This window comes from Benincasa hispida, unplaced genomic scaffold (assembly GCF_009727055.1).
Source record: "Benincasa hispida cultivar B227 unplaced genomic scaffold, ASM972705v1 Contig123, whole genome shotgun sequence".
Taxonomy (NCBI): Eukaryota; Viridiplantae; Streptophyta; class Magnoliopsida; order Cucurbitales; family Cucurbitaceae; genus Benincasa; species Benincasa hispida.
Genome location: NW_024063779.1, coordinates 136,717 through 159,877, shown reverse-complemented (window position 1 = coordinate 159,877; position 23,161 = coordinate 136,717). Strand labels below are relative to the sequence as shown.

General features: G+C 36.5%; 1 non-coding gene across 1 annotated transcript; it reads left to right on the top strand.

Moving 5' to 3' along the window:
- Positions 1 to 12,241: 12,241 nt before the first annotated feature.
- Positions 12,242 to 12,347, top strand: LOC120068871. Its single transcript, XR_005479383.1, has one exon. It is a non-coding gene; the product is annotated as a small nucleolar RNA R71 (small nucleolar RNA).
- The last annotated feature ends 10,814 nt before the right edge of the window (positions 12,348 to 23,161 follow it).

Below are 23,161 nucleotides of genomic sequence, written 5' to 3'. Positions count from 1 at the left end.
GGATGCATGCGATGTATACAAAAATGTCGATAAGACTTATATCTAAGCTCTATTCTTGTCTATGCGGTGATGAATGATGCACACATACACAAGGTGTCCGCATACTATCATATCCTATTTCTAAGGTGCATGCGATGCGTAATAGCAAATAGAACTTATGTCTAAGTTCTATCTCTTGCTTATGTGGTTCTAATCTGACTCTCTCAAGCCTAGATTCTAATCTGACACTCTCAAGTCTAGATTCTATCTTTAGACTACTCTCTCAAGTATCTCTAAAGGGTGAATGACGCATACATAAGATAAGATGATCGCATAAAATGTAAATCTTAGGTCATGCTAGCTAAGTACTTCTCAACCCATTCGGAAATTTAGCTACTCATGCGAAGTATGGAGAGATTGAACATAAGTTGAAATGAGAATTCCATTTTATATAAATAAATGCAGAGTACAGAATATCAATGGAAAGTAGAGATAAGAAGCCCAGTAGCAATGTCTTACTTCCCGTGGCCTTTTACACTGTCTTTTTCACTCTAACTCTGTCTACATGAATGTTCTTACTTTTGCAAGTGCTAGCCCTCTCTTCCTTTGTAGCGCTTCCTATCAGTCTTTCGAGCTGTCCAGGAATGATCTCTCGACTTCTTCATCTCTTAGCTCATCTCCATCTTCTAAGTATAAGTATGAACAGACTAACGGCTCTCTATCTTATATATGCTCTCCATTGTTAATCCCAATGGCCTTCGATATTTATAGAACTCAAAGTGAAGCAGCCTTGCTCTTCAATGATTGCAATGATGGGTGGTCATTAAATCTCCTACTCTGATGCGCCAATTAAAGGTCACCAAAAGTTAAGTGTACTTGCTATAGTGTGGCTTTAACGGGTTGTCAACTAAATTCAGATCCGACCGTCATCAGCTTTCTATCCCATCATGATTTATTATGCTGTCACCTTGATGTGCCATCTTTATACGGCCACCTTCTTGAGAAACTTCTCGCGATCGCATACGATCGCATGACTTTGCGATTGCAATCTTTCAATGCGTGCGGATACCTAATTTCTTGGATCACAATTTTACTTGCGCCAACGCATTTTTCCTGCACAAAATAAGTAAATTAGCTGCTTTTATGCGATTGACGCATGCGATCGCAATTTTCTCAGTTTAACGCTTTTGGACATGATATTGTATATTTTTACCATCGCAATCCCTCATTGTTTTACTTATTTTCGCTGTAATAACGTGCATTTCTACCCGTTATCAAAACCCTGTTCACCTATCTTTACATGAACAAAATAATCACATCGTTTATGTCACTTTACAATCATAAAGCAGGCCGTATTCGAAAGTATCTCCAAAAGTAGGTACCCAACCTAATCCAAGTACTATAGACTATTTAGGCTATTTTACTCAAAGTTGATCTAGTTTATGTCTCCACATAAAGTCAAAGTATTCATGACAATAGCCAATGGTTCGTAGTTTATTGGATTTAGAGTTATAAGACAATCAACAACACTTGTCTGAATAAACTTCAAATATGTTTACTATTTATAAATTACTCGTTTTAGGATATACAACCCAACATTTCTGTCCACTCGATATAACCATAATCAGTAAGTCAACCCTTTACAGGTAATTCGCAATAACGGCCGGGTCAAAAGCTGTTTTACCCCCAAGATTACATCTTGCTTCTTATGTTCCACAGATCCTTTAATGAAAAATTGGTTTGTGATCTTATCACCAAACTGAGTCCTCTCGGGCCAATGAGAGGGTGGGGTCCCTTTGTTGAAGACCCAGAGTCAAGACTTAAGGAACAATCATTCTACTATCCTTAAAAGTGGGTAGTAGTGAATTTCGTCTTGCACCCTATGTCCGCAACTATCTACCCGGTCTTACCCCAGAAATAGGGGACTTATTGAACCGGCGTTGTTTAGCCAACCCTCACCCATGTAAATCTAAGGATAATCTCGAATAAATAGGAGTTCATAGTTAGCTTAGGATTAAGGTCAAGTTACCTAGGTTATCGTTTTGAAATAGTTAGTCTTAAATAGTAAACAACGTTATAAAGTAAGAATGGCTTATTTCTTAGTCCATTCTTATACAACTCTTTGCACAGGACGCCCTCACTCACATATCTTCACATGAACGATTAAGGATCACATCGTTTGTACTAAATACAAAGTGGACCACATCCGATAGTGTCCCTAGAATAAGGTACCCAACCTTATCCGTATACTATAGACCTTTTTGGTTATCTACTCGATCTTGATCCACTCCTATGTCTCCACATAAAGTCCAAATACTTATGTCCATAGATCTTAGTTTATCGAATTTAAGTTCTTTCTAAAATGAAATGAGCAATTCACACATTCAATATAACCTTTATTGAATAAACCTAAATAACATCTTTATTGATAATAGAATAAGTTTATTGTTTACAAACCACGAGTTTTAGGAAATAAAACCCAACAAACTCCCACTTGGACTAAAACTCTTATGGTAACACATATATATTCACATAATGTTGAGTTATTGAGTTTTTAGAGAGAGATACAATAAATTAGGGCATCACATACCCATGGTATGTCTACACTAGGTATCATATACCCATGGGTTTTCCTCCCACTTGCCCTAGATTATACAACCCATAGTCCTAGACTCACTAGGTGACCCTCAAATACTTTAGCCATGAGGACCTTTATAAACAAAGCAACATACAATAGCCTTCTAACTATCAACATATAGGGAATGCATCTTATATCTTCAACTTCTTGAGGTGTGTTAGGACACTATTCCTTTGAACATTTATTATCTAATTTTAGGTCAATGGATTCTTGATGCCATCATCATGTATTGATGACTTTAATTTCTGGTAAACCTATGTTATGGCTAGGCTGTCACACAACCTTCCCACTACGTTGAGACACTCTCAACTCTTTGAGAAAGATGCATCTGACCAGTCTTAACAACTTTTGTTGTAGATTAGCTTAATCAACAACTCTTGTTGATTTTCTATAACTTCTATGGAAACTTGACGCAATACTAGCTTATCACAAAATTGATGATCTCTCACGTGTTCTTCTTCAAGAAAAGTAGAATTTGTAGATACAAATATGATGCATAAAATTATGATGTGATGGTGTGAGTTTCCGATGATGTGTGTTATGCGATGATCATGCAAGTTTTCCTAACAAGGCCCAAGTATAAGCTTTCTTAGGTTTCTTAGTAAGTCCAGGGTCGAACACAGGGACTACTAAGTAGATAAACAAAAAACTCTTTAATTCTATTGCAGTGTAAAAAAATGAAATGGATAGTGTTTTGGTTTAGATTTTTCCTATGCGACGGAGTTGAACGCAGAATGATGAAAGCGTAGAGTTACAATAAATATGCGATGAAGGGGTTGAGAAGGGGTTTAGCTAACATTTCCTAAGATTGTGCACAAGTTATGTGATCATGCTACACACAAATATCAGTGCTACATTTCTCAAGTAGAATGCCACAATTCCTATTTCTAGGACACATGCGATGCATATGCAAAAATGTCGATAGAACTTATTTCTAAGTTTCTATTCTTGCTTATGCGATCTAATCCGACTCTCTCAAGCCTAGATTCTATCATTAGACTACTCTCTCAAGTATGTCCAAATGATGAATGACGCACACATAAGACAAGGTGACCGCATACCACCAATCCTATTTCTAGGGCGCATGCGATGTGTAAATAGCAATAGAACTTATGTTTAAGTTACTACTCTTGCTTATGCGATTCTAATCCGACTTTCTCAAGCCTAGATTTTAATCTGACTCCCTCAAGCCTGGATTCTATCTTTAGACTACTCTCTCAAGTACGTCCAAAGGTGAAGGATACATAGATAAGACAAGAGGATCACATAAAATGTAAATCTTAAGTCATGCTAGCTAAGTACTTCTCAACCCATTCGGAAATTTACCTACTCATGCATGATGTGGAGAGATTGAAAATAAATCAAAATGAAGTTTCCATTTTCTGCAAATAAAGTACTAAATACAAAATAACAAATGGATTTGAGAGATAACAAGCCCGGTAAGCAATGTCTTGCTTCCCGTGGCCTTTTACATTACTCTTTATCACTTCAACTCTGTTCTAGTTGTGGATTCTTGCTCTCGCAAGGGTTGGCCCTCTCTCCTTTATATTGCTTTCTGGCAATCTCTCAATCTGACTGGGAGCAATTTCTCTTGGCTTTGCCTCATCTTCTTGCTCTTTCCGTCCTTTATGTATATGTATAAGTATGTGCGAGAATGGACTAACTAACTCTTCTCTCTGGTGGCCTTCGGTATTTATAGATTTCAAGGTGAAGCAGCTTTTCTTACAAATGATTGCAATCATGGGCGACATTAATTTCCCTACTTTGTTGCAATGTTTAAAAGTCACCGAAAGTTCAATGTACTTGCTACATTGTGGCTTTTAACTGCTTGTCAACTAAATTCGAAATCGACCGTTATCAGTTTTACGTCCTACCACGATTTATTATGCTGTCGCCTTGATTCGAGGTCTTTATGCGATCACCTTTTCATGAAAACTTCTCATGATCGCATGACTTGCAATCGCAACGACGAGCGCGCTCTCGCATTGTGCCTTTGGATCGCAATTTCATATGCGCCATCGCATTGTACCTGCATAAAATAGGTAAATTAATTGCTTTTATGCGATGAGCACTCGCGATCGCAATTCCTTTCAGCTTAGCGCTTTTGGACATGATATTGCTTATTTTACCATCGCATTCTCTCATTGTTTTACTTATTTGAGCTGTAATAACTTGTATTTCTACCGGTTATCACACCCCCAAATTTAAAACAATGCTTGTCCTCGAGCATAAACTAAAGATTTTCTTTAAAAATTCAACCGCCGTTACCCTACCTAGACTTCTCAAGGTGCCTTATTCAAATTTCATGAACCAATGCCTTCTTAATTTCTATCCTGATATCTTCCTAAAATATTTCTAATCTTTAGGGATCGCAATTTTAACCTTAAAAAAAAAGATCTTTACTCATTTCCAAGACATCGCATGATTTATATCAAACTTTCTCAGACCGAGGTGTTCGAGTGATTTTGACCCTTGCACGATTCAGATATTCGTTTTGTGATCTTGCGCTTGATCTGAGTGCCCGACCTTCATTTTGGCTTGCCCCCATGGGTGTCATGCGGGCATCCAACTACGAGCAAGGCACTTTTTCTCAGTCCAAAACTCATAGCCCATCTCTTATTTGGCAGTGGAGTTGCAATCACTTTGGCTTATGCGTTTGATCACGGATTCCCACCTTCGTTTTGGCTTGCCTCCACGGGTGTCATGCGAACACCCAACTACGAGCAGGATCGATCTCAATGTTATATAATTTTTTTTTAAGATTAAATTTCTAAAGTAACAAGGTTGAAAATAACATTACTAGCACCCCCAAATTTATACATAACAATGTCCTCATTACGAGAGATGAAATAACTCATGCGATGGACTTAGGAAATTTCATAAAAATAGTTTGAAGGAAAGCTGGTAGACACTAAATTTTAGAAATGTTTCATAAATTGATTGTCCTGAAATTAATTTGACTCTAGTATGTGCGGTAAGAAATAAAGGCATGAATTTCATCATTGAAGTCATAATTGGTACGGGGTGAATGCGTCGAACTAAAATAAAGTAATCAAAAATTCAAGATTGAGTCAAACTAAAGAGGATACGATAGTAGAATTTAGCAATATTTAAATTTGAAATGCGAGAAGTGCAAAATTGAATAAGATGAAGGCAAAGAAAGACACAAACCTCCAAAATTTGCTTGTCGCCCGCATCCATTTTTATCGGCATCCTTTCTTGCCGGTGGTTGATCCTTGATTGCGATGGGCTGATCGAAAACCGATCGCGTGTTGAGGTTATCGCATTGCTCCCATCGCAATCATTTACTATGATCCAGGATAAAATATCAAAGGATAAAAAGTATGAAAGAAAGATTGTAATTTTAAAGAGTAATGATCAAGCCAAAAAGTAAGATAGATTCATGAAAGAAAAACAAAAAAGAAGATACTAAAAAGCGATTCGTCCCCTGGATGAGTGTGTGTCACTTATTCAACGTAGGGATTACACGTTTCTTCTTCATTCTGGCTTTCCTCAGGTCCACAGAGGTTTTTTCTCGCTTTGGAAATCTCCTCCATGTTACATCTTGACTCTTTGTTCCATTTACCTTAAATGCACTAGTCCCATCTTCGTTGTTAATTTCTACCGCTCCCATGCGAGAATACTTCTTTAATTATGAATGGTCTGCGACCAGTGCGATTTCAATTTTCCTTGGGAAAGAGTCGTAGCCTAGAATTGAACAGTTAAAACCTTCTACCTACGCTAGAGATTCTTTTCACACAGCGTCGCTGAGTCATGCCAACGCTTCATACACTCTTTGTTAAATTTTTGCATTTTTATGCGCCTATAGTCTCCATTCGTCCAGCTTGAGTTAACTGAAGTATTCTCTCCTCCCCTGCAACTTTTAGAATCAAAGTTAATCTTCTTCACTGCCACAGTGCCTTTATGCTCTCAATCCATGGCAGATGACAAGCCTTTCCAAACACCAATGTATACTTTGTGACATGCCTATGGGTGTTTTATAGGCAGTCCTATATGCCCATAAGGCAGCGTCAAGCTTCATGGCCCAGTCCTTCAATGAGGGATTCACCACCTTTTCTAAAATCAGCTTGATTTCTCTGTTAGAAACCTCAGCTTATCCATTTGTCTGGGGGTGATATGTGGTGGTGATCTTATGATGGACATTGTATTTGATCAACAGTTTGTTAATGATACGATTGACAAAGTGGGTTCCTTCATCACTTATTATGGCACGTGGGGTGCCAAAACGAGTGAAGATGTTTCTCTGTAAGAATTTGGAGATTGTTGCCGCATCGTTTACGATGCATGAAACCGCTTCAATCAACTTGGAAACATAGTCGATGGCCAATAGAATGTAATAATGACCATTTGACGATGGAAATGGTCCCATGAAATCTATGCCCCAGACGTCGAAAAGTTCCAATTCCAATATGATGTTCATCGACATCGCATTTTTCTCTGAAATTTTTCCATTGCATTGGAACTTATCACATTTCATAGAATAGTCTCGTGTGTCCTTAAACGAAGTTGGCCAAGAATACCCACTTTGCAAAACCTTTGCCGCTGTGCGCTGTCCCCCGAAATGTCCTCCATAGGGTGAGTCATGACATTGAAAAATTATGCACTGAAAAGCAGTCTCTGGCACACAGAGTCTCATTATTTGGTTTGGTCCCTTTTTGTAAAAATTTGGCTCGTCCCAATAGTAGGATTTACATTCATAATGAGCCGCTTCTTTTAGTGGAATATGTAATTCTCCAAAAATTGTTCGCAGACCAAAAAGTTGACAATATATGCATACCAGGATAGTTCTTCAATTTTAAGCAACTGTTCTTCTGAGAAGGATGCGTTCACCTACGACTGAATGCGATCCACTTCAGGGTTCTCTAACCTCAATAAATGGTCAGCGACCTGGTTCTCTGTTCTCTTACGGTCGATTATCTCCATATTAAATTCTTGGAGGAGAAGAACCCATCGGATCAGTCTCAGATTTGCATATTTTTTAGTCATTAAATATCTTATTGTCGAGTGGTCGGTATGGACTATAACTTTGGATCCCAACAAGTAAGGTCTGAATTTTTCAATCGCAAAGATTACTGCTAGAAGCTCATTCTCTGTGGTGGTGTAGTTCGCCTACGTGGAGTTCAATGTTCTGCTCGCATATGCGATGGGGTGTAACATTTTCTTTTCCTTCTGTGCTAAAATTTCCCCCATCGCATATCCGTTGGCATTGCACATCAGCTCGAATGGCTTTATCCAATCAGGTGCGATCAAAATAGGCGTTGTAGACAATGCGTCCTTCAGTGCTTTGAATGTGGTGAGGCAGTGTGAATCAAAGTCAAAAGGTCTATCAGCTTCCAGCAATGCATTCAGCGGTCGAGCTATTTTGGAGAAGTCCTTCACAAGTTGTCTGTAGAACACCACATGTCCTAAGAAACTCCTTAAAGCCTTTACATTTGCTGGAGGTGGAAGTTTTTCAATGGCTTCAATTTTTGCTTTATCCACCTCTAGCCCGTCCTTTGAAACCTTGTGCCCGAGCACAATTCCTTCTTTAACCATGAAATGGCACTTTTCCCAGTTTAGCACCAGATTAGTCTCTTCCCATCTTTTCAATATTCTCTCCAAGTTTTTCAGACAGGTTTCATATGTTTGCCCATAAACTGAGAAATCTTCCATAAATATTTCCACTGAGTCTTCAAGATACTCGGAGAAGATTTCCATCATACACCTTTGAAACGTGCTCGGCGCATTATATAGTCCAAAAGGCATGCGACGAAAAGCAAACGTTCCATATGGACAGGTGAATGTGGTCTTTTTTTATCATCTGGTGCGATCATAATCTGGTTATAACTGACATACCCATCAAGAAAACAGAAATCGTCATTCCCTACTAGTCGGTCAAGCATTTGATCAATGAAAGGTAAAGGGAAATAATCCTTCTTTGTCACCGCATTGAGCTTCCTGTAGTCCATACAAATCCGTTAGCCAGTGACGGTCCTCATGGGGATTAACTCGTTGTTTGCGCTGGGGACTACTGTCATCCCGCCCTTTTTGGGAATGCATTGCACAGGGCTAACCCACGTGCTAACGACGATAAGGTATATGATGTCGGCGTCTAGCCATTTAATGATTTCTTTTTTAACAACCTCTTTCATCGCAGGGTTTAGTCTACGCTGAGGTTCAATCGAGCCTTTCTGGTTTTCTTCGAGCCGAATTCTGTGCATGCAGTACGTCGGGCTAATACCTCTGATATCTGCAAGTGTCCATCCTATTGCTTTAATATATTTCTTCAGAATACGGAGCAGTGCAGTTTCTTTTTCTTCTGGTAACGCAGAGGATATTATTACTGGCAAGGTTTCATTATGGCCAAGGAAAATGTACTTCAAATGATTTGGTAGAGTTTTTAGTTCCAGTGTAGGTGTTTGTTCTAAGGAAGGTTTCTGTGTTTTTCTTTCTTCATTCAAATTCAACTTTTCTTCATTGTTCACTGTCTCTGTTATTACATGGCAGGTTTCTAAGGATGCTGTCACATCCTCTCTTTCTTCATTGGACTCCAAATATTCATTGCAGGTGTGTTCATCGTTGGAATTTGATAGGCCTTCATCTTTTGGGAGCATCATAGCCTTGATAATATTAAACTTGAGATTCTTTCCATTGATGCTCATTGTGATCTCTCCCTTGTGCACATCTATTTGAGCACGACCAGTAGACAAGAATGGTCATCCCAATATGATTGGCACATCTTTGTCCGCTTCATAATCTAGAATGATGAAGTCTACAGGTAGAATGAATTTATCGATTATGACTAAGACATCCTTCAATTTTCATTCAGGGTGTACCAAGGACCTATCTGCAAGCTAGAGAGTTATCGTCGTGGGTGTCAACTGTCCTACATTCAATTGTTTGAAGATTGAAAGGGGCATTAAATTTATGCTTGCCCCAAGATCACATAATGCTTGACCGATGTAGATCCCTCCTACTGAGCAGGGTCGTAAAGCTGCCTGGGTCGCACATCTTCGGTGGGATTATAGTGTTTAATTCTTGTGCTAATGCCACTGATGTGTTATAAATGTGATGAAATAATGGTGTATAATTGCGATGATAATTTATACATTGCACATGCAAGTTTTCCTAGTAAAACCCAATTATAAATCTCACTAGATTTCCTGGTAAGTCCAGGGTCGAACACATGGACTACTGAGTTACTATGCAACGATAAATTTTGATTCCTTTGCGGTGGCAGAAACAAACAAGTTTGGTTGGCGTTTCATTTAAGTATAAATTATATGCGACGAAATTAAGTAAAGAGTTGATGACAATGAGTATGCGGGGAACGGTTTGAAAAGGGATTTAGCTAACACTTCCTAAGATTGCATCCAAGTTATGCGATCATGCTACACACACACAAAAACATGTCATCTCTCAATGCAAATGCCATAGTTTCTATCTCTAGGACGCATGCGATGTACACGATAATGTCAATAGGACTTATGTCTAAGCCTCTATTCTTGTCTATGCGATGATGAATGATACATGCATACACGAGGTGACCGCATACTATCATATCCTATTTCTAAGGTGCATGCGATGCATGATATCAAACAGAACTTATTTCTAAGTTTCTATCTCTTGATTATGTGATTCTAATCTGACTCTCTTAAGCCTAGATTCTAACCTGACTCTCTCAAGTCTAGGTTCTTTCTTTAGACTACTCTCTCAAGTATATCTAAAGGGTGACTGACGCATACATAAGACAAGATGATCGCATAAAGTAATGATCTCTCGACATCTCCTTTTACAATGCTTCCTGGGAGTCTTTCGAGCTAACCAGGAATGATCTCTCGACATCTTCTTCTCTTTGCTTGCCTCCGCCTTCTAAGTATATGAATAACTACAGACTAACGGCTATCTATTTGTATATGATCTATCTTCTATGTATGGTGAACTGTGTCGAACTCAAACTCCTTTAACGATGGTGGCTTTCAGTATTTATAGAGCTCAAGGTGAAGAAGCTTTTCTCTCAAATGATTGCAATGATGGGTGGTCATTAAATCTTCTGTCTGATGCACCGATTAATGGTCACCGAAAAGTTGAATGTACTTGCTACAGTGTGTCATTAACGGCTTGTCAACTAAATTTGGATTTGACTATCATCAGCTTTCCATCCCATCATGATTTATTATGCTTTCACCTTGATGCGCCGTCTTTATGTGGCCACCTTCTTGAGCAAATTCTCGCGAGTGCATACAATCGCATGGCTTTGCAGTCGCAATTTTTTAATGCGCGCGGTTGCCGAATTCCTTGGATCGCAATTTTCTTTGCGCCAACGCATCTTTCCTACACAAAATAAGTAAATTAGATGCTTTTATGAGATGGGTGCATGCGATCGTAATATTCTTAGTTTAACGCTTTTGGACATGATTTTGTATATTTTTACCGTTGTATTACCTCATTGTTTTACTTATTTGCGTTGTAATAACGTGCATTTCTGCCCGTTATCAGCCACTGTGGAAAATTTTTCTGTGCTTCTCTCTTTTGACACCATATCCTTCAAAAACTTGGCATATATCGGCATCTACTCTATCGCTTCTGTAAATGGAATATTGATGTGTAATTGTTTTAATATTTCCAGGAAGCGATGATACAGACCTTCATCGTTTTGCTTCTTTCTCCATCTTTAAGGGAATGGAGGTAGCTGTACTTTCATTGTTCCATGGTCTGGACAGGTTCCATTATCTCGAGCTCCGCTGACTCAGTTTGCATCAACGGCTTCTTTGATTCCATCGCATTTGAATTGGTCCTACTAGGCTTCTTCCTATCTTCCATCGTCGTCTTTCCACTTCTCAGGGTGACTACTTGGCAGTGTTCTTTCCCTGTGTTCCCTGGGTTGTGTGAGAGCTCAGTTGAGCTCGGTAGTGTCCCCTGCAGTCTATTCTTTAGCTCTCCCGCAATCTGTCCTATTTGGATTTCCATGTTACAGATGGAAGTCGCCTGGTTCTGGAGGACCGTCTCATTCTTTTCAATGTACTATTTTAATAGGTTCTCCAGAGAGGATGATGGCGGTGTTTGAGAGCTACTGGCTTGTTGTTGCTGTTGACTGTTAGTTCTTTGGAAAAATCCTGGTGGTCCTTCTTGCTGCGCCATAGGTTGATAGCCTTGTTGTTGGTTATTTTTCCAAGCAAAATTAGGGTGGTTTTGCCATCCGGTGTTGTACGTGTTTGAAAAAGGGTTGTTCTTGACAAAGTAGATTGATTGTGGGTTTCGTGGACACTCTTCAACTGAATGTGATTCTCTACATGCAGCACAACTGGTGCTTGTCTGTTCTATTGCATTGACTTGCCCTCTTTGTGCTCTAGGATTGTTTATTGCGATGCCCTGTAATAAATTTATCATCGCATTCATCTGATTTCGCAAAGATGCGATGGCACCATTATTTGCATTACCTTCTCTGGGTTTTACTCGTTGATCGCTTTCTTGCCAATCTTCATGGTTTTTTGATATGCGATCAAGAATGTTCTTTGCCTCATCATAAGTCTTATCCAGCAGACCGCCTGCTGCTACATTGGCAGTTGTCTGTGATGTAGGATTTAATCCATGATACAAAATCTCCATTTGGAGGCAATTCGCAATCCATTGTGTGGGCAGTCGCGCACTAATCTCTTGAATCTCGCCCATGCATCATTGAGCGTTCATCTTCTTCTTGTTCAAAATTTGTGATTAACTTCCTTCTTCTAGCATTCTCTGTAGGAGGGAAATACTTCTTCATAAACTTCTCCACAACTTGTTCCCATGAAGTTATCTCTTCTGGTTTGAGGAAGTATGCCTATTTTCTTGCTTTATCGCATAGTGAAAATGGAAATACCGTGAATCGAACTTCTTCAGTAGAGATATTAGGGAACACAAAAGTGTTACAGACTACAATGAACCTTCGTAGATAGGCGTGCAGATCTTTACCACGCCGTCCACCGAACTGTCTTGCTGTCTGTATCATTTGTAACATTACTGGCTTCATCTCGAACCTTGATCCATCCAATTCTAGTCTCATGATTCCTGGGGAGAAATCATACAAGTTTGGTGACGCATAGTCCCGGATGGGTCTATTGCGATCATTTTCTAGTAGGATAGGATTTTCCATTATGTTGTTTACATTTACGACTCGTTCTTTTGGTTGTTCAGCCATTCTGTGAGTTCTTCCTTGTTGTCAGTGTCTGTTTTTCTGTCCTTTGTGAAATATTGTTTCGATCTCTGGGTCGTAATTGGGCTCAGGAGAGTGTTCTTCTCTCATACGACGCTTGCCTCTTCCTTTACCAAAGGGATGGCAATGCACAAAGGTCGAAAGCTGCAAAGATCAAAGAGGTTTGATGTTAGCGCAATCTATACCGTAGTCCCCAGCAACGGCGCCAAAAAACTTGATGCGTAAAATTATGATGTGATGGTGTGAGTTTGCGATGATGTGTGTTATGCAGTGATCATGCAAGTTTTCCTAACAATGCCCAATTATAAGCCTTCTTAAGTTTCCTTGTAAGTCCAGGGTCGAACACAGGGACTACTAAGTAGATAAGCGACAGACTCTTTGATTCTATTACTGTAAAAAATGAAGTGGATAGTGTTTTTGGTTTAGATTTTTCCTATGCGACGGAGTTGAATGCGAAGTGATGAAAACGTAGAATTACAAAAAGTATGCGATGAAGGGGTTGAGAAGGGGTTTAGCTAACATTTCCTAAGATTGTGCATAAGTTATGCGATCATGCTACACACAAGTATCAGTATTACATTTTCTCATGTAGAATGCCACAATTCCTATTTCTAGGACGTATGCGATGCATATGCAAAAATGTCGATAGAACTTATTTCTAAGTTTCTATTCTTGCTTATGCGATCTAATCCAACTCTCTCAAGCCTAGATTCTATCATTAGACTACTCTCTCAAGTATGTCCAAATGATGAATGATGTACACATAAGACAAGGTGACTGCATACCACTAATCCTATTTCTAGGGCGCATGCGATGTGTAAATAGCAATAGAACTTATGTCTAAGTTATTACTCTTGCTTATGCGATTCTAATCTGACTTTCTCAAGCCTAGATTCTATCTTTAGACTACTCTCTCAAGTACGTCCAAAGGTGAATGATACATACATAAGACAAGATGATTGCATAAAATGTAGATCTTAAGTCATGCTAACTAAGTACTTCTCAACCCATTCAGAAATTTAGCCACTCATGCATGATGTGGAGAGATTGAACATAAATCGAAATGAAGATTCCATCTGTCTCTTATACACATCTAGATGTGTATAAGAGACAGTCCTTGATCTCTCCATCCTCTATGTATATATATAAGTATGTGCGGGAATGGACTAACTAACTTTTCTCTCTAGTGGCCTTCGGTATTTATAGATTTCAAGGTGAAGCAGCTTTTCTTACAAATGATTACAATCATGGGTGGAATTAATTTCCCTACTCTGTTGCACCGTTTAAAAGTCACTGAAAGTTCAATGTACTTGCTACAATGTAGCTTTTAACGGCTTGTCAACTAAATTCGGAATCGACCGTTATCAGCTTTACGTCCCATCATGATTTATTATGTTGTTGCCTTGATGCGAGGTCTTTATGCGATTACCTTTTCAAGAAAACTTCTCACGATCACATGACTTACGATTGCAACTTTGAGTGCGCTGTCGCATTGTATTTTTGGATTGCAATTTCATATGCATCATCACATTGTACCTGCATAAAATAGGTAAATTAACTGCTTTTTTGTGATGAGCACTCGCGATCGCAACTCCTTTCAGTTTAGCATATTCTGACATGATATTGCTTGTTTTACCATCACATTCTCTCATTGTTTTACTTATTTGAGCTGTAATAACTTTATTTTCTTCTCGGTTGAAGAAGTATACTGTTTTTGGGTAGCGTATGGATAGGCATACTGTTTAAACGGCGTTCCAATTCCTTAGGGTTTTGCACCAGCACATGTGCCATTTTTCCCAAATTCTGAAATAACATAAACAACCTTCATGTGTCATAAACAACTTTTACGACCTCTCCATAATGCATATGGAGTTTCAGAAACACAATGGAACTATGTTGAAAAAGTATATAACAGTCTAGCTTTAAAGGTTTGTACCTTTCCATCTACACCTCCTTTTCTCTTATAGATCTACTTGCAACCTATAGGTTTTATCCCAACACGTTGATCTACAAGTTCCCAGACAGAATTAAAGTATATAGACTCAATTTCTTGCTTCATGGCTTTAATCCATTCATCTTTGTCAACATCTTCTATTGCTTGTTTATAAGACAATGGATCCTTAACACCATCATCAAATATGATGTCTTAGGCTTTTGTCAAACTCATGTAGTGTACAGGTGGCTTCACAACCCTTCCACTATGTCGAGGCAATCTCAATTCTTGAGATGGATGTGAATGACTACATAAATCGACATCAACAACTCTTGTTGATGTATGAGCCCCTTCAACAACCCTTGTTGAAGTCTCAGTAGATTCATTTGAAATTTCACTTAAAACAATTTTACTTCATGGTTTATGGTCCCTCATATGGTCTTCTTCCAAGAAGGTAGCATTTTTCGATATAAACACTTTATTTCTCACTTGGATAAAAAAAGCACCCACATATCGTTTCCTTGGGGTAACCTATAAACACACATACTTTTGAACAAGGTTCCAACTTTTTGGGGATTTTTCATTAGCACATGGCTGGACATCCCTAAATTATAAAGTGACATAAACTACTTTTACGACCTCTCCATAACTCAAAAGGTGTTTTAGAAACACTCTTTAGGGAATGTTGTTCAAAATATAAACAACAGTCCCTACTGCATATCCCTAAAACAAGTAAGGAAGTTGAGCATAGTTCATCATAAACCAAACCATGTCCAATAGGATTCTATTCCAACTTTCTAATACACCATTATGTTTCCGTTTACCTGAGGCTTAGTGTTGGGACATAATTCCATGTTCTATCACATAGTTTTGGAATCTTAAGTCCATATACTCTCCACCACCATCAGATGATAGTATTTTTTTTTTTTAATCTTTTTACCTAATAAGTTTTCAACCTCAGTTTTGTACTCCTTGAACTTTTCAAGTGCTCCAGACTTGTGTTGCATTATGTATAGATACCCACATCTAGAATGATCATCTATGAAAGAGATGAAATATTATACCCATCTCACGCTCTTACATTCATATATAAGCTCCAAGGTCTCTTTGACTCTATAACATTTTCCGGGAAAAAGTCATATTATCATTTTTCCTTTAGAGAATAACTCATATCTAGGTAAAGATTTTTCTTCTAAACCATTTAGAAGTCCACTTTTCACCTATCTCTCAATCCTATTGAGATTAATGTGACCTAACCTTAGATGCCAAAGGTGGGCATTTTCTTTAGGAGAGATTCTTGATTTTTTAACAGTTGTTCCCATTTTGAACATTTCAGAATTTAGCACGGCTTTTGTAACTAACAGCCTTAGTACATATAAGTTACTTTCCATTGAACAAAAGCCTAGCTTCATTCCATTCATAAAAATAAACACTTTATTTTTAGAGAAGAATAGGGAATACTTTTGTTCAATCAGACAAGAAATATAAATAGGTTCCTCTTGATATTAGGAACTACATATATGTCATCCAATAACATATATCGTTTCTTGTCCAAAAATAACTTAAGCTTGCCTATGAAAATAGTTGAAATGACCTTACCAGTACCGACTCTAAGAGTCATCTCTCCAGCTACCAATTGTCTCTAGGAATTAAATCCCTGATAAGAAAAACATACGTGATTACTGACTCTTGAATTAACTATCCAAGTAGAATCATCATTCTCTACTAAGCACGTCTCCAAGAAAAATAAATCAAATTTATGTTCTTTAGAGTTTGTTCAGAAGCTAAATGGATGTCATTAATTCTACCTAACTCGAAACAAACAAAATTTAAAAAGCTCCAACAACAACTAAAACTAGCTTGTAGTTAAAGTAGAAGTAAGATGTTGATCCACAGAGAAGGCTTTTATTCAGCTAAGTTTGACTATAAAAGCAACAAAATGAGGGGTTTTGTTTAAAAGAGAAACATATCTAAAATCAAGAAACAAAGGATAAATGTAAACAAGTATAGAACNAACATACTAAAAATCAAGCGAGAAAGGATAAATGTAAACAAGTATTAAACAATCTTGCTCCCAATTCACATTAGACGTTCAATGCAAATCCTCTCATCGAATTCTACAAATTAAATTCTCAATCTAATTATGCTCGTTACTACTTACTTATCTCGATTAAGCTAGCCTCTACAAAGGAGGACAACTAGCAATAACCTAGTCAAGAGAGCGTCCTAAACATTAATTAAGTTGGATAGGCTTAACCCTAATCAACCTACATGCTTCTACCTCTATTGGGTTCGATAGTGGCCATATAGAATAGAAAGCACGCGTATTAAGTTCTAGGATTCAATTACGCCAATTAATTGTCAAGATAGCTTACTCAATTAACCGAATTTTCTCCATAGGACACACAATTACTATTGCCTCTTATAGATCTTGGCTAGACATTCTTTTGAACACATTGAGAGCAATGCATTCAATCATGATTGTGACAAAACCAAGCATCTAAGCTATACATGTTCAAGATATAGATCATTTAACATGCTTCGAGAACTAAAAATAGATTCAAGAATGCTCAATTCAGATTGCAAATGATAAAGAAAAAGAGAAAACTCAAAAGAATTACAGGAACTCTTGAAATTAGAAGCAATATTTAATAACTATTTCACAAACTCAAAGACAAATTCATGAAGAATTACAAAAATGTTCCTTACAATCCAAAAAGGAAATCAAAATCTAACCTAAATAGGAAACAAAATTACCAAAGAGACGAAATGATACAGAGAGAAATCCCAGCCCCCATGAGAATTGTACTTCCTTCTTTGCAAAAAATGAAAGAAAAAGTATTTATTTTCACAGGGCAGCGTCGCAACGCTAGGATACTATCCCACCCTCTCCCAAGTTTACCTCTTAACCCAAAAGAAGGCGTGAGGATAAGAGATACCACTCATTCATGACATCTATTGCCCACTCTACTAGTTCATTTTTAAACCAATAAACTCGCAGCGGAAATTTAAGAAAAACAACTGGAAATGTAACTCATTTTGGAAAGAAGTTTATACACTTTTAAATAAACTTTTACAACAGTAGTTTCATCCCAAGTACAAACTTAATCTAGTAACAATCTAACTCATGGCAGACATCAACTTATCGCAGCAACCTGGACTCCTCTACTACCTGCAAGGAAGACATGGGAGTAAAACGTGAGCTTTTAAGTCCGGTGAATGGCCACAATTTTACAAGTCTCTTTCAACTCATAAACATATAAACATATCACAATACGAGGTTACTACGCAAACCTCTATCTTGAATGAATCTGCTCACAACCCTGCCTACACACACAATAGATATTCAAAACTTTTACTCATTATAATTGCTTACTTCCCTATGTGCACATAGATCCCCCTCCTATGGGCTAAGAAGCTAAGCCCATTAGCCCTTTGACCATCCCATGCAAGGTTCCTCCCAAAGGCTCAGGAACTAGACCTTTCGGTCCCCTAGCCATCCTGTGAGATTCTATCTCGGGCTCAGAAGCTAGTTCGTTGACCCCCTGACCATCCCGACCACATGTTCTCCTCATGGTACTGACCATTCATTCATAACAATAGCATATAATTTAAAATATGCTAAAAGACTTAAGTAAGAAACCAGTCACTGTGATTTGTTGGGACTGTTTTCTCTTCCCAAGTTCACCTGGTCTCCTCTGGCTTCCTTTTGAATCCTATTTCAGATTCATTTTGAAGCTTAGATTTCTCATTATTCCAGACCTTATATCGAGAAACTTTCTTCTACAAATATGTTTAGAAATTCCTTAAATTTCTCACCTTAAAAGTTTTCCTTGAAACTCAAACTCAAGACTTATGAGTCTCAAGTTTCCTCCACTTGGCCCGACTGTCCCTTTCATGCTAGCTCCTTTCCAATTAATGCAAGGCTTATTTTGACTTGTTCTCAAACTCTCTTTTTAAGTGTTTCTTGAAGTGAATGTGTGTTGTGAGCTGAAGTGAAGACCCTGGGCGCTATTTATAAGCTTTCTAACTCTTCCCAGCATTGACACCTCCTGCTGGTTTGCATGCCCAACTGTTCTCTACTTATGCTGCTAACACAAATTTTTGCCACATCCAGCCTGAAGTTTCCGCACCACCTTCATCCAATGGAAACCCTTCAGCTTGCATGTCTTCTCATGTGCCCACCTCAAATTCCATGAACTCTAAGACATCCCTTTGATAGCCATATGTCCGGATAAGTTAGCAACTCAGCCTTGTCCTCCAACCTTCCCTTGTCATCACATTCTTCCAACTTCATTACCGCATGCTTACTTGATTGCATGACTTGGCCATCACATCACTCTCTTTTGTGCCACACTAACCTCAAGTCATCGCAAGCCCTTACTTGGCCGCATACTCGTCTCCTCACATGACTCACCCTTGGTGCATGCATTCAACTAGGACTATGACCATCGCATCCTTTCCATCGCATGCCACCACCAACGCCAACTCTATGCCTAGGCTACTCTTGCCAAAAGTGCCCGTGAAGCACTTTTTAACCTCAAATGCCCTAGCCATCGCATGGTACCAACGCATAGGCCTTGGCTAACCGTCCTAATGCAAAGGTTTGGGTTACTATTTATAGAGATTCCGCCAAGTTTCGTGACAAATTAGGAAATCCAAATTAAATAAAGATTTGATTTAAATTATTAGTTTTTATTAGATTTTCTAATTTTATTTTGATTTTATCCTCATTTCAAATTAAATTGAAAAAATTAAATGAAGGTCCTATTTCATTTGATTTTGTTAGATTTTGTCCTCAAATTTATCTTCAAGCAAGATTTGGACATATTTCAAATTTTATTCAACATCATATTTAAATTGTAGATAAAATCTCAAATTAAAATTTGTTCATATTTCAAATTTTATTCAAAATCAAAATTTTCAACTTTGAGATCGAATTGTATATAAAATCTCAAATTAAAATTTGGGCATATTCCAAATTTTATCCCAAATCTAAATCATCCAAATTTAGATTTTATTTTCAAGTCAAATTAAATTAAGGACAAAATCTCAAATTGATGTAAAATTCAAATCTGTGCATCTTCTAAATTTTATATCAAGTGCATCTAAATTTAGGTTCTTGTCCCTATTTTCAAATCAAATTGCGGAAAGATCTAAAATTCATCCAAAATTAAATTTTGCCATAATCTAAATTTTATTCCAAATTCAAATTATCTAACTTTGAATTTTTATCTTGAATCAAAATAAATTGCAGATAAAAAAATCCCAATGATTTCTTATTAAAATTTGGGTATCTTCCAAATTTTATCTCAAATTCATATCAAATTTAGCTTTTATCCTCAATCCAAATCAAATTGGGGTAAAATCTCAAAATAAAATTTAGTCATATTCCAAAATTTATCCCAAAATCGAGTTAAGCTTCTGTACGAAATTCGTAGTTTGACTGACATATCAATTGAGGTCAAATTTAAGAACAAATATATTTGAATTTCAATTGTAACTTTATATTTTTCAAGATTCATTCACCCATATATGCGCATAAATCTTGAAAATGGGCATTTGTTGAATGAGAAATTTTGGTCCAATCGCAAATTGTCACATCATTTACTAAATTAATGACGAAATTCCAAATAATTGAATTTGAGACTAATAAGAAGTTGACATGTGACTCAAATTGAGGTTGAAAACATAAATTGGCGAATCCCATTGTTGCCACATGTTTCATTCATAATTAGGTCCAATTTGATGTTATTATTTGAGCTAAAAGTCCAATTGAAGCAAAAAATAGGCTTAATTTGACCCAAATATCAAATAAGGTCGAAATCCAATTAGTTAGGCTCAAGGGCTGGGTACATAGACCAACTAAGCCCAAGCCCACGAAGTCCACTGAGAACTCTATAAATAGAAAAACTCTCCTCATTTGCGAGGGTTGACAATTCTACACTCCACAGAGCCTACGAGAATTCTCTACAATTAGAAGACTTTCTGACTCCTGAAGCTGCACATTCCTTGAAGACACAAGTCTCATGAAGATACAAAGACTCTTCCAAGACTTAGACTTCAAGAACATCACACGCTCCACTTCTTCAAGTCAAGTGTACACATTTAACTAAAAGAGAATAGGAGGATCAAGTACTAGAGATCGAATCACACCATATCAAATCAACATCAACACCAACTCAAGTTTCACTCCACGAAACAAGTTTCTCCAGAAATCTCGTGCGAACAATACTCAATTAGAAATATAATACATTCTTTTTCCAAAAAAAAAAAAAGAGGAAAATATATCATTCATTTAATTAAAAAGTATTAGTTAAAGGTCTCGTATGATAACCATTTGAATTTTTATTTTAATTTTAAAAATTTAAGCTTATAATCATACTTTCACCCCTGAATTTCTTTGTTTTGTGATTCACATTTTATCAATGTTTAAGAAATCAAATCAAATTTTAAAAACTATATGTGTGTATATATACACATAACTTTTAAATTAAAGCTTATTTTTGTATTTCATAATTTTGGCTAAAAATTCAACTTTAAAGAATGTAATAACTATGGTAAAAAAAATTAGAAGGAAACAAGTCTAAACTAAAAAAAAATGAAATCAATATAAAGGGAACTTAATTAATGCTAAGTTGAATCAATCATTTAAAGTGTGTTATACTTCTTACTATATTTACACTTATTTTATACAACTACTAATTGACAAAAATAAATAAACATAAACATAGTTCAACTGCATAAAATATGTACACTCGATCAAATGATCCTAGTCCGACACATGTTAATCTAAAAAAAATCTTAATTATGCTAGATCTACCTAAATCTTAATCAAATAAAATCTTACACTCTAAATTTACGTATAATTTAGCATATAAGCCACATCTCACTCAATTTCTTATACATAACATTCTCCCTTTACTTCCATTTTAGGGGAGTTAGGATGTCAATATCAATCTTCCCTTTTGCATTTATTTTTTTTATTTTTATTTTTTTTTTTTTTGCGTGTGACACCTCATAAGTGTTTGACATATTATATGCATTAATTTGGTAGCGCTTATAATGTATCAAATAAGTGAGAAGCTAGAGTTCCCTACTTGAATTGTGCTCCACTCATTTTCTTTTCAATTAAAAAGGTGTTGTATCTTTAATAATCGTGATCATTTTTCTACAACATTGTCTCCTTTTTTAGGGTCTCTCAAAAATTAGTAAAAATTGGATAGAAACTTTTCTAATAATTATTTGTCATAATTATAAAGAGAAAATGTATGTTTTTCCCTTTAGATGGGGGTTTCATTTTTCAATTTATTTCTTAATAGTTTTAGATCTTTGATTTTATCATTTATATAATTTTTCAATACAAATTGTTGTCAAAGAATGCTAAAACTAGGGATGGTAACAAAGTGGGGTGGGATCGGAGATGCACTCTCCATCTTCGTTCCCGTGTAGATTTTTCATCCTCATCTCTGTCTTATTCCCTATTTTGGATAGTCGAAGTCGGGAGTGGGGAATCCCCGATCGAAGATTGGGTCCTGAAGGATAATCCCATTTGTTTTATCTTTGTTATTAATTATAATTTATTTTAAATTAATTAAAATTTAATTTTGTATTTATATTGAAATTGTGAATATTTGATGCAACAAGTCAATATTGTTATTGTTTCATTTACGTAAATGTATGACGAAAAAAATGATTTAACATTTTTTATTTTATTTTAATAAAAAAATGAAATTTAGTATATTACAATTTTTTTAATAAAAAAATCAATACTAAATCAAAACTGCTTATAGTTTTCTCTTTAAAAAAAAACATACTGCCAATTAAAGTTTAAAACTATTTTTATTTATAATTTTATATAAAATAAAATAAAACTGTAATAGTATATATACATATATAATATGTTATTAATAATATGAAAAATATATTAATATATTAAAATAAATAAAAAATATTCGGGACCGGGTCGAGGATGTGGGTGGGGCGGAGAATCCCTCCGGTCCCCGACTGGGATTCCGATTTAGATACCCGGTTTGATTCTATTCTCCGGTCAAATCAGGAATTCCCCATCCCATTTTGATTGGGACCCCCGGAATCCAATCCCACAGAGAATTTTACCGTTCCTAACTAAAATTTATGTGATGAAAAAATGATGAGATAAAAATACAATTATAATTTCACATAACTTTATATTTTGTTTAAAAAATACAACTTAAAATTTTAAAAATTTCCGAATTCAAAATCTTTATGCAAAATTGAGCAAAACAATGAATTGCGAATACAAAAAAGGTAAAAATGGAATATTAATTTTCTTCGATCATTGATAAAAAAAAATTTACTCATCAGACAAAAACTAATTTAGTAATGCACATGTTTTTTTTTTCCTTTCTTTTCCATTGATTATCTTCAAAATTATTAT